The sequence below is a fragment of the Tenrec ecaudatus genome, unplaced genomic scaffold (assembly GCF_050624435.1).
Source record: "Tenrec ecaudatus isolate mTenEca1 unplaced genomic scaffold, mTenEca1.hap1 Scaffold_710, whole genome shotgun sequence".
Classification (NCBI taxonomy): domain Eukaryota; kingdom Metazoa; phylum Chordata; class Mammalia; order Afrosoricida; family Tenrecidae; genus Tenrec; species Tenrec ecaudatus.
Genome location: NW_027459604.1, coordinates 24,111 through 33,718, shown reverse-complemented (window position 1 = coordinate 33,718; position 9,608 = coordinate 24,111). Strand labels below are relative to the sequence as shown.

General features: G+C 43.3%; 1 non-coding gene across 1 annotated transcript; it reads right to left on the bottom strand.

Moving 5' to 3' along the window:
• Positions 1-2,487: 2,487 nt before the first annotated feature.
• On the bottom strand, positions 2,488-2,619 carry LOC142436860 (small nucleolar RNA SNORA84). Its single transcript, XR_012782157.1, has one exon. It is a non-coding gene; the product is annotated as a small nucleolar RNA SNORA84 (small nucleolar RNA).
• Between the last annotated feature and the right edge of the window lie 6,989 nt (positions 2,620-9,608).

The following is a 9,608-nucleotide window of genomic DNA, read 5'->3' as shown; positions in this document are numbered from 1 at the left end:
AGAGTGTTTTTATCACTGTTGTTTTCTCTGTATTTTATTTATGCTCTTTCAAAATTAAAATTTTTATATATTAATAGCCAAAAAGAAAAGTTTCCCGAGAATTTCCCTGTCTGGGATTCTCTGTTGCAGCAGGAGTAAGGAAGCCAGAGAGCAGAGGCCAAGCACAGTAACCCTCTCGGGCTCCCACCCCACCCTCAGCCCATTCTCAGTGGAGCAGCTGTGGCCATCCATTTCCAAACCTGCAAAATCTCCTTGCCATTTTGAATGCCCTCCTGGGCCCACAGAGCCACCACCTGCTCAGGGCATGCAAACCCAGTGCCGTCATCGATGCCGGAGAAGAGGTGCCGGTCTGAGCAGATGGACACGAGGGACGAAGTGGTCGTGTGGCAGCTGCTCTCCTCTGTGGCCTGTACACCAGGGACCAAGAAAGTGCTGTGAGCACGCACGTCTGTTCAGCCCAATCTCTTGTTTCTCGTGTCCCCCACTGCACAAACCTGCACGCTGCCTAGCAAGAACAACCTCACCAGTTATCGCTCTCTTCACTTTCTAGCAAAGGTGAGAGGGCTGGGCACAGCGACGTGATTCATCAAAGCAGCCATGACTGCTCTGGAGCCAGAAGGCAGCAGACAGGGCTTTCTACTCCCACAGAGAGCTACAGGCTTGCAAACTGCCAGGGCAGGCCTACTGTGTCCTGTATGGTCGCTATGAGTCCACACTGAGTCAATGGCAGTGAGGATGAGTGTGAGTTGGGTGTGTAAGTGCAGCCCGTGAACTATCCGCATCTCTCTGGCATGACGAACAAGGTACACAGGGCCTCACAAAGGAAGAGCCTAAAGAGGGGCTTGCCATCATGGAGAAATTCCTAAGAGGCTCCAAAAGCAGAGTGGGCTTCCCTGTGTGTGAAACTGCACATTACTGGGAATACAGAAGCAAGCAGCTTTCAGCTAAGCAAGCTAGGGGAGTCTTACGATGATGGTAAAGTCTCTCAAGCGGAAAGCTGACCTGCTACGTTCAGATATTCTATGAATCCACAAGGGCAAGAAATATTTCCCTTAAATTTTTTCTACCTCAGAGCCCTTTCCAGTAAATATGTGTTGTCAGGAATCCCTGGGAGTAAGAATGAGTGTTCTCCACGCCTTCAGGTCATCACATTTCTGCTCCAGGCATCCAGCGCTCCTGCCTCCCTCAGAGTAAAAACCACCTTGCTCCAACCGGCTCATGGCTCTTCAGCTACCCTCTCCTCACTGCCTTGCTGGCTGGGATCTGGATCTGGGACCCTCAATACCTTGCTCAATCACCCTTAACTCCTCTTTTCTGACACACCGGCTCGCTGGCCTCCAGATAGAAGGATACCTAGCTATTTTTTAGCCCTTTCAAGTCCAGCCCCACAGCTTAAATCATGCTCCTCTTGCTCTTTCTGGCTCATCCTGGACTCTTTCCGGTCCCTTCTCTGATGACCACCAGGCTTGTCCTGGCTATACTCTCCACCCTTCATCCTTCATCTTCTCCCAGCAGTACACTTCCTGAGTCAGGCTCAAGGGAGCAGAAACCTCCTCTGCCTGTACTCACTGAGTCACCAATTCTCTAATGAAGGAGCTTGTTTACCGAGCTTACTAAGCTACGCTGGGTGCTCTGCGTGCCAACTGGACAACACTCTAGAGCAGGTATTTTACTCTGTTTGCAGGTGGAAGAGGGCACCATGGCTATCAATGGAGAGTCCCAGATACTCAAATGCATCTGGAACTGCTATGAACCCTCTAGCCACTTACTCTAGAAAATATGAGGCTCAGAATGGGTTTCCCCTATACCATGTCCACCTGATTCTCCTGCTGTCATATATATATATATATATATATGACATCAGTACAGAGCTAGTATACCTGTTAGTAAGTAGGTTATCTATCTATCTATCTATCTATCTATCTATCTATCTATCTATCTATCTATCTATCTATCTAACAGGTATACCACATGACATGGTCAAACATCACACTCTATAGCCAAACTGTGGAGACACACACAAGATATGGCACACTCTACTTTGAAATAATACAGAAGACTCTACCACCCTGGCCTCCTTCCAGTTTCTGCCCTAAAATGACAGTGCAAATGGGCAATTCTCAGGTGAGAGCTATCAAGAGAGGGGTAGGACTTTGTGCTCCACAAACGAAAGACTGAATCCGCCCACTCCTCAGTTTGACATTCTATGCCCCAAAGGTATTATATACTGTGTATACACTCATATCTCTGCAGTGAATTTAGTATGGGTGTGTAGAGAGTGCATGTATATGAATATACTGTGCATGAATGCATACAGAATGTATAGTGAAGGGATGTGTAGGCACTGTGTTTATGATGTTTACGTACACTAGCAGTGTGTGTGGTGGGCATGAGTTTGTGTGCCTTACAATTTGTGTGCATATAGTAGGTGGTACCCCCCCAAAAAAACCCTGGAATTTTTTTCAAAGCTATGTATTTAATTTTTTTCCATGTACCAGTGACCGGGCTATGGAGGCTGCTGAAAAGGAACAGCCCCATGCATGCATCCCAGGATCGCTCTGGCCCATTGCCATCGCTGGAAAGCTGTACCTGCCCAACAGTGCCCAGCAACCATGGGGCATGCATTTAAATTCTTTTACAAAACAAACTTGTCACCTACAAAGTACTCTCAATTACACTTGATACATTTGTAAAATCTGCAATTTAATTCTTGGAAACATTTTTCAAACTCATCTGTTTGGATGGCTGACAGCACCTCCCTAGTGTTTTTCTTCACTCTTCTATGTCCTCAAATAGTTATCCTTCCATGTCCCTCTTCTTTGAGGAAACAAAAAAAATCACACAATGCAAGGTCAGGTGAGTAAGGTGCATGGGGAAAGAGAGACATTCTGCTTTTTGCCAGAACCTGGCACACTGAGATGGCTGTGTGAGCAGGTGCATTATCATGGTGGCAAAACCAGTCCCCTGTCTGCCATAAATCAGGCCTGTTTTTGCCGCACACTGTTATGAAATCTTTTCAGATCCTCTAATAGAAAGCTTGACTAACAGTCTAACCTGGTGGAACGAATTCCAAATGCACTACAAATCGACATTTTTATCTGTTCGATAAGATGATGGACGTCCAGAATGAGGTTTGCCATCAATCAACATTTCACCTCTTTTGAAATGAGAAAACTACTCATACACTTAGAGTTTTTCCCATAGCACTGTCTTTCTAAACTGTATTCAACATCACAACAGTTGCTTTGGCATTTTTCCTGAGGAGGAAACAAAGTTTCATAGCTGCATGCTGTTCTCTTAAATTCGCCATCATGAAAAACAAGGTTCCAGTGAAACCGCTTTTACAAAAAATTCACTGTGACCAGAGAGAACCTTCTCAGGTGGCGCTGCAACTCGGAGCTCTCAAAGAGGGAGAAAAAGTCATATTATGAAAGGTCTACTCTGCCCAGCACAATTCCAGTTCTGGGAGGGTACCACCTTGTATCATGTGCATATATAGTGTGTGTGTATAGTTAAGTGTGTGTGTGTGTGTGTGTGTGTGTGTGTGTGTATGACAGACGCATCTATAGTTTGGGTGTATACATGTAGCATTGACTACATGTATCAGGTGTGTATATATAGTGGGTGTACATGTATACAGTGGATGGGTCCAAACTGTGTGGATATGTGTACAAGTGTGTGCTGTATGTAGAAATACACGTGACAGGAAGAGTAGATGGCTATGACAGCAGGATAATGGGTCAAGTTGCTGTGCTGAAAGACCTGTTAGTCTGGGTAGATTAGAAAAACAAATTCATAGACACTCATAGGTGTTAAGAGAAAGCTTTATACACAAGAGCAATTGAATATTGAGAAAAAATTTCACCCCAAGTCCAGATTAAGTCCATAAATCCAATATTAGCACATATGTCCAATCCCAATCTATAAAATCCTCCTCAGACTCACGAAACACATGCAATATGCCAAATGCAGGAAGATCACAGGCCAGTGGATGGAAAGTCTTGTGGATCCAGTGGCATTATAAACATCTCAGGGCTGGCATGAGTCTCCATGTGGCTCCATGGCTCTATCTGCCATCAGTCTAGCTTCATGTGGCTTGTCCGGAGGAGGATGAAGCACCTATCTGTATCTATCTGGCCTCTGTATCTATCTGGCCTCCAGTAAGCTATTTATCTCAGTGGCACGCCTAAATGAGGTTATCAAGCTGTGACCTGATTGACATGCTAGACAACACCCCTCAACAAGTTGACACCAGAATATGTAACTACCACAGACCAACCTTTGTCAAGTTGACACTTTTACACAACTTTTTACCCATACATAACTCTTAACAAAAAAATAATAAAATCATATCTGTAACTAACAAGATAAAACTAATAAGTGTACCATTCAGTATGTGCCATCCTCATTTAAACATATTATATAAGTGACAAAACAATATTCTATGCCTAAGCATCGCAGTTAAGGAACACACACTTAAACCTATAATCCTATGTACATATTCCAGCACCTATGAAAGTTTGTAGCCAACCACTTCATGCCTTTATCATCTCCATTTTAGGTATAAAATTTCTATACTGCCCACTTACATCAGCCGTGTTCTGAGGAACCTTCATCCCAGTTAGAACCTTGTGAACTCCCCATCCATAGTAAAGTCAAATCAGAACAGGCTATCCATGAAGTCTGCAGCAATATCTCTACTTCACAGGCTCAAACATCTCTTCATCTGGTCGGATTCTGGTCAACTCAATGTGGGCTGCTTCACTCAGCGTCCACATGGTGCCCATTGGTCACCTCGCTTCTAGACCATGGGCACTGTCACAAATTTTCAACAAGCCTAGCCCCCTTGCGCTAGATCATGAATTTCAGACCAGTCAACCCACCCTCGTTTTCTCTTCACGTTCCTGAAACAAGGTCCATGAGTGTCAGTGGCCAGACTCAATCTGTCTCTTTATTGCTGCATTTCGCCCACTTCCACTCAACAAGTGGATCTGGGTGGTCGCCTAGCAAGCAGTTCAGCCTGCCCACAGGCTCCCTGTAATATTCAGCCCCAGAGAGTAGTTTTCTTCATGGTTCCAGATTTTTTCCCAGCTTCTGACAAAACCACGAGTTCAAAATTTAAATATCCAAAGAGTTCCCTTTTTTCCCCCTGTCAATCTGTCAACAGCCCTTGGCAAGTCTCTTCACCCTTAAATGTCCTCAACACTGAAGACACTTTTCTTTTCAGAGCTTATTTTTTCAAAGCCTTCTTTGCGGGTGTGTCCTAAACCCATCTAACAATCCAGTTTTAATGACGAGAAACAAGTGGGCTTACAAGCTCTCTATTTTCAAATTTCCCAATAATCATTTCTATCAATCATATATCAATAATAATAAACAGAAAAAAATCAGTATAAACAGAGTAGCATCAGATCCTAAGCTCTATTCGTAAAACAGTCAAATTCGATGCTTATTTAGTTATCTTACTCATTATCTAAACGCTTCTATTGATAGAAAATACGGCATTAGGCCTCTGACAGCATCAAGCCAGAGCCAGGGTTCATTATTTATTTTTATTTTTTAAAATAATTTCATTGGGGCTCATACAACTCTTATCACAATCCATTCATATATCCATTGTGTCGGGCACATTTGTACATTTTTTGCCATCATCATCATTCTCAAGATATTTTCTTTCTACTTGAACCCTTGGTATCAGCTAAGCATTTTCTCCCTTCCTCCCCCACACTCCTGCCTTCACGATAATTTATAAAGTATTATTTATAAATTATTATTATTTTCTCATATCTTACACTGTTCAATGTCTCCCATCCCCCACATGTCTATTGTACGTCCCCCAGGTAGGGGGTTATATGCAGATCATTGTGATCATTTCTGCCTTCCCTCTTGTCCCACTATCATGTTCAGTCTTCATTTGGGTTTCAGTAATTCCTCTTGGTTACATTGCCCTTGATCAAGCCCTACCAGGCCTCCTACATATTCGTTGCTATCATTTTTGGATCACTTGTTGTTCACTTGTCCCTGGGCTTTTAACACACATGTCCTTTCCCCCACCTGTCCCTCACCCATGTCCCTGCAATACTGTCAGTCCCGTTTTGTCTTCCAGATGGTTTATCCTGCCTATCTTATCTAGATAGACCTACAGAGATAATAATATGCACCAAAAACATGACGGACCAAAACAAAGCAACAAAAGAAAACAACAACAAAAAAACAAATGACAAATTAGAAAAGAAAAACCTGTCAATTATTTATCTGTTCAAAGAAACAACTTTTAGCAGCACTAATTTTACCATAGTTTTCTTATTTTCCCTCTTCTGAATCTCAGCCATGATTTTTATTATTTATTTTCTTAATCTATTAATAGGTTTGTCCTGTTGACTCAGCTTTAGTTGCTGTAAATTTTGTGCCAGCATATCAATCATAAGTCTCTCTTCCTCTTTCATGTGTTCATGTATTGCTATGAGACTTCCTCTGATAACTGCCTTTGCTGTGTCCCATAAGTTTTGGTACATCATGTGCTCATTCTTGTTGATTTCCAGAAATTCCCTAATTTCATCTCTGATCTGGGCCAGCACACACTCCTTTTGCAAGAGAGTTATCATCTTCCAATTGTTTGTCCTTGTTTTCTTCATCTTCCTTTTGTTGGTTTTCCAGTCTTATGGCACAGTGGTCAGAGAGAGAGGTACATATATCAATGTGCTTAAACTTATGCAGATTCATCTAATGCCCCAGCACCTCTATCTTTGAATATGTGTCATGTGGGCTTGAAAAGAATGTAAATTCTTTTGTATTTGGGTGAATAGCTTTGTGCACATCTATCAGGTCAAATTGTCTAATTGTAATATTAAGATCTCTAGCCTCTTTGTTGAGTAAAAGCCCTAGGATAAGAGGAGATGCCTGGAGGTTGGCAGTGGTGTGTGAGATTAAAAGGAAGAGAAAGAGAGAGGAAAAAAAAGAAGAGCCTGTTGAAACTGTAGTGGGAAAGAAGGAAGAGTGAGAAACAAAAGTAACAATATAGCTTAACCCCATCCCTGACCCTGGGGCTGGAGGGGTTTAAACCCTTCCACAATTCGGAGTTGAAGTGTGGCTGTGTTAAGATAAAGCCTTTGTGCCAGCTCCAGATGATCCCGTCTCTGGCTGAGACAGTGGTGGGGCTAAGGTTAGACCTTAGCCAGCCTTCACTGTGGTAAGACAAAGCCCCCAGCTCCTCAAAACCGAGTGGATATTTGCCTGTTTATCTTTATGACGCTCCTCCTGCAACCAGGCAGTGCACAACATCCCCCTTAGTGACTCTCCTGCGCTAATTTCTGCAGAGTCCCTCTGCTATGTGTTACTCAGTTGCCGTCTTGCCTGAAGTGCTCCCTGCCCCTCCAGCCAGCTTTCTCTCAGCCATTTTGACCTTCTGTCAGCCATTTTCACTAAGCAACTCTGAGAAATTCAAGGGGTGATTTTGTCCCCTGAGCTCAAAATATACATTAATCACATTTTCACCATTTCACACAAGAATAACCAAAGACTACAACCAATGAAAAGAATCCAAACTTTAACTTCCCATGTTCTTTCCAGAAAACTATCCAGTAAACTGCATGGCCATATCTGACTTCTGGCTAGCCAAAGAAGCACTATCATGAAGCAGAGATCAAACAAACATCCACTCTCCATCTTTATGATTCTTTTATCTAGTACTCCACTCCCAAGGGACCATAATGTGTTAGTCTGAGTAGACTAGAGAAACAAATTCATAGACACCCATCTGTGTGTAGAAAGAGCTCTATATACAAGAGCAGTTGAATATCACAAAAACATCCCACCCTAGTTCAAATCAAGTCCCTAAGTCTGATATTAGCACATATGTCTGACATCAATCTATAAAGTCCTCTTCAAACTCACAAAACATATGCAATGATACTGAATGCAGGAAGATCAGAGAGTAAAATATCTTGTGGATCCAGTGGCAGTCTAAGCATCTCAGTGCTGGTGTGGGTCTCCACGTGGCTCCTCCAGCTCTAAGGCTCTGGCTTTCATCAGCCTAGCTCCATGTGACTTGTCCGAAGGAAGACGATGCAGAGACTGTGTCTATCTGGCCTCCAGTGAGCTATTTATCTTCGTGGTGGGTCCAAATGAGGTCATCAAGCTATGACCTGATTGATAGGCTAGACTCTACCCCTCCACAAGTTGACACCAGATTGTGTAACTACCATAGGACCCATACTTCAGTGGTATTCGAGGTTACAGAACTCTTAGGGATCCTGCCCTTGCAGGCTCAGGGGTGCCACTTTGAGATCCTTATCCTACACTAGCTTCCAGCAACACCTAGGTCTCCACATTTGGACATGAGTTACCCTTGTTTCTGTATCTTCCCTAGTTCTTAGCCTCAGTGCAACTTACCCTGGAGAAAATCCTTGACAAAGAAGAGAAACCCATTTCCATGTTCAAATCTTAATCCACAAACAGGGATCACACTTCACTTGATGTGGGTGTCTCCTGGAAGACATACCTGCCTGCCTAGGTCATTTCCCCAAGATTCCTCCTTACAAACTCACACCTCTGGCCAGAGAGCATCTGTTCAGGAAGGTGTGCATGGCACAAGAAGCGGTACGGCTCTATAGCCACTATCTTGATTCTTTAATGCCAACTATGCGCACATCCATCCCTAGTTCAGTGTCCACATTAGTCTATACTTCAGATGAATACAAAGGGAACATGGGGCTGCTTCTGCTTCAAGGAAGTCATATCTGCCAATTAACCCAATCAGTGACATATAAGGGCCATACTCTGATTTTTTTTTAACCTTATATGGCCTGAAATCTCTCCTTAATGCTCTTGAATATCTTCTTCCTGCATTCTTGTTGATTTTAGAATGAAAAACTTATGCTCTCAGAAGTACCTACTCAGTGGTGAAGAATATCACACTGGTTTTACTCTGCCTCCCACACAACATGGGAGTCAGCCACATCCTTGTGCAGAAAGCAAGAATTCCTTAGAGCAGTCTGCTCTGTGGTGGGAGAAGGAATTTCTTCTGTTCGGAAAGTGCTAACCCAGCAGTCACTGAGCAATGCTATGATTTAAGGAAACTGCCTAAATCTGTTCTGTTTAAAGCTGCACGGAGACCTGGTACTTCTGCAAGACATAAAACCCAGGGATAGGAGGGAGGAATCCAGACTCAGGACCTAAATCAAAAGGGCTGCCCGAGGGAGATGTTGCAGAATGCTCTTTGACATTGCTCTCCTGCTGCATCATGGTATGAGGGAAAAGGGATTTCCCTACTGAAATGTTCTCTATCCCACAATTAAGAATGGCTGAAGCTGTCATGTCAGACACTACTTGGTCTTATAGAACAACACCTGGGAGGCAGGTATCACAATTGCCCCATTTTATAGATGAGGAGCATGAGGCTCAGAGATGAGCATGCCATCCAGGGACATACAGTTATGGAGGTCTGTGTGACCCCAGAATCTCAAACACATATCTCTGTTACTTATCCCTCTTGAACCCCTGGACAACAGTCAGGTGACTCAGAGAGGACAGGTTTGTGAAAGATGCTGACGGTTATGGTTGCAGTCATCAGAAAGATAATACTTAATGTGGTTCATAATTTATTTGTC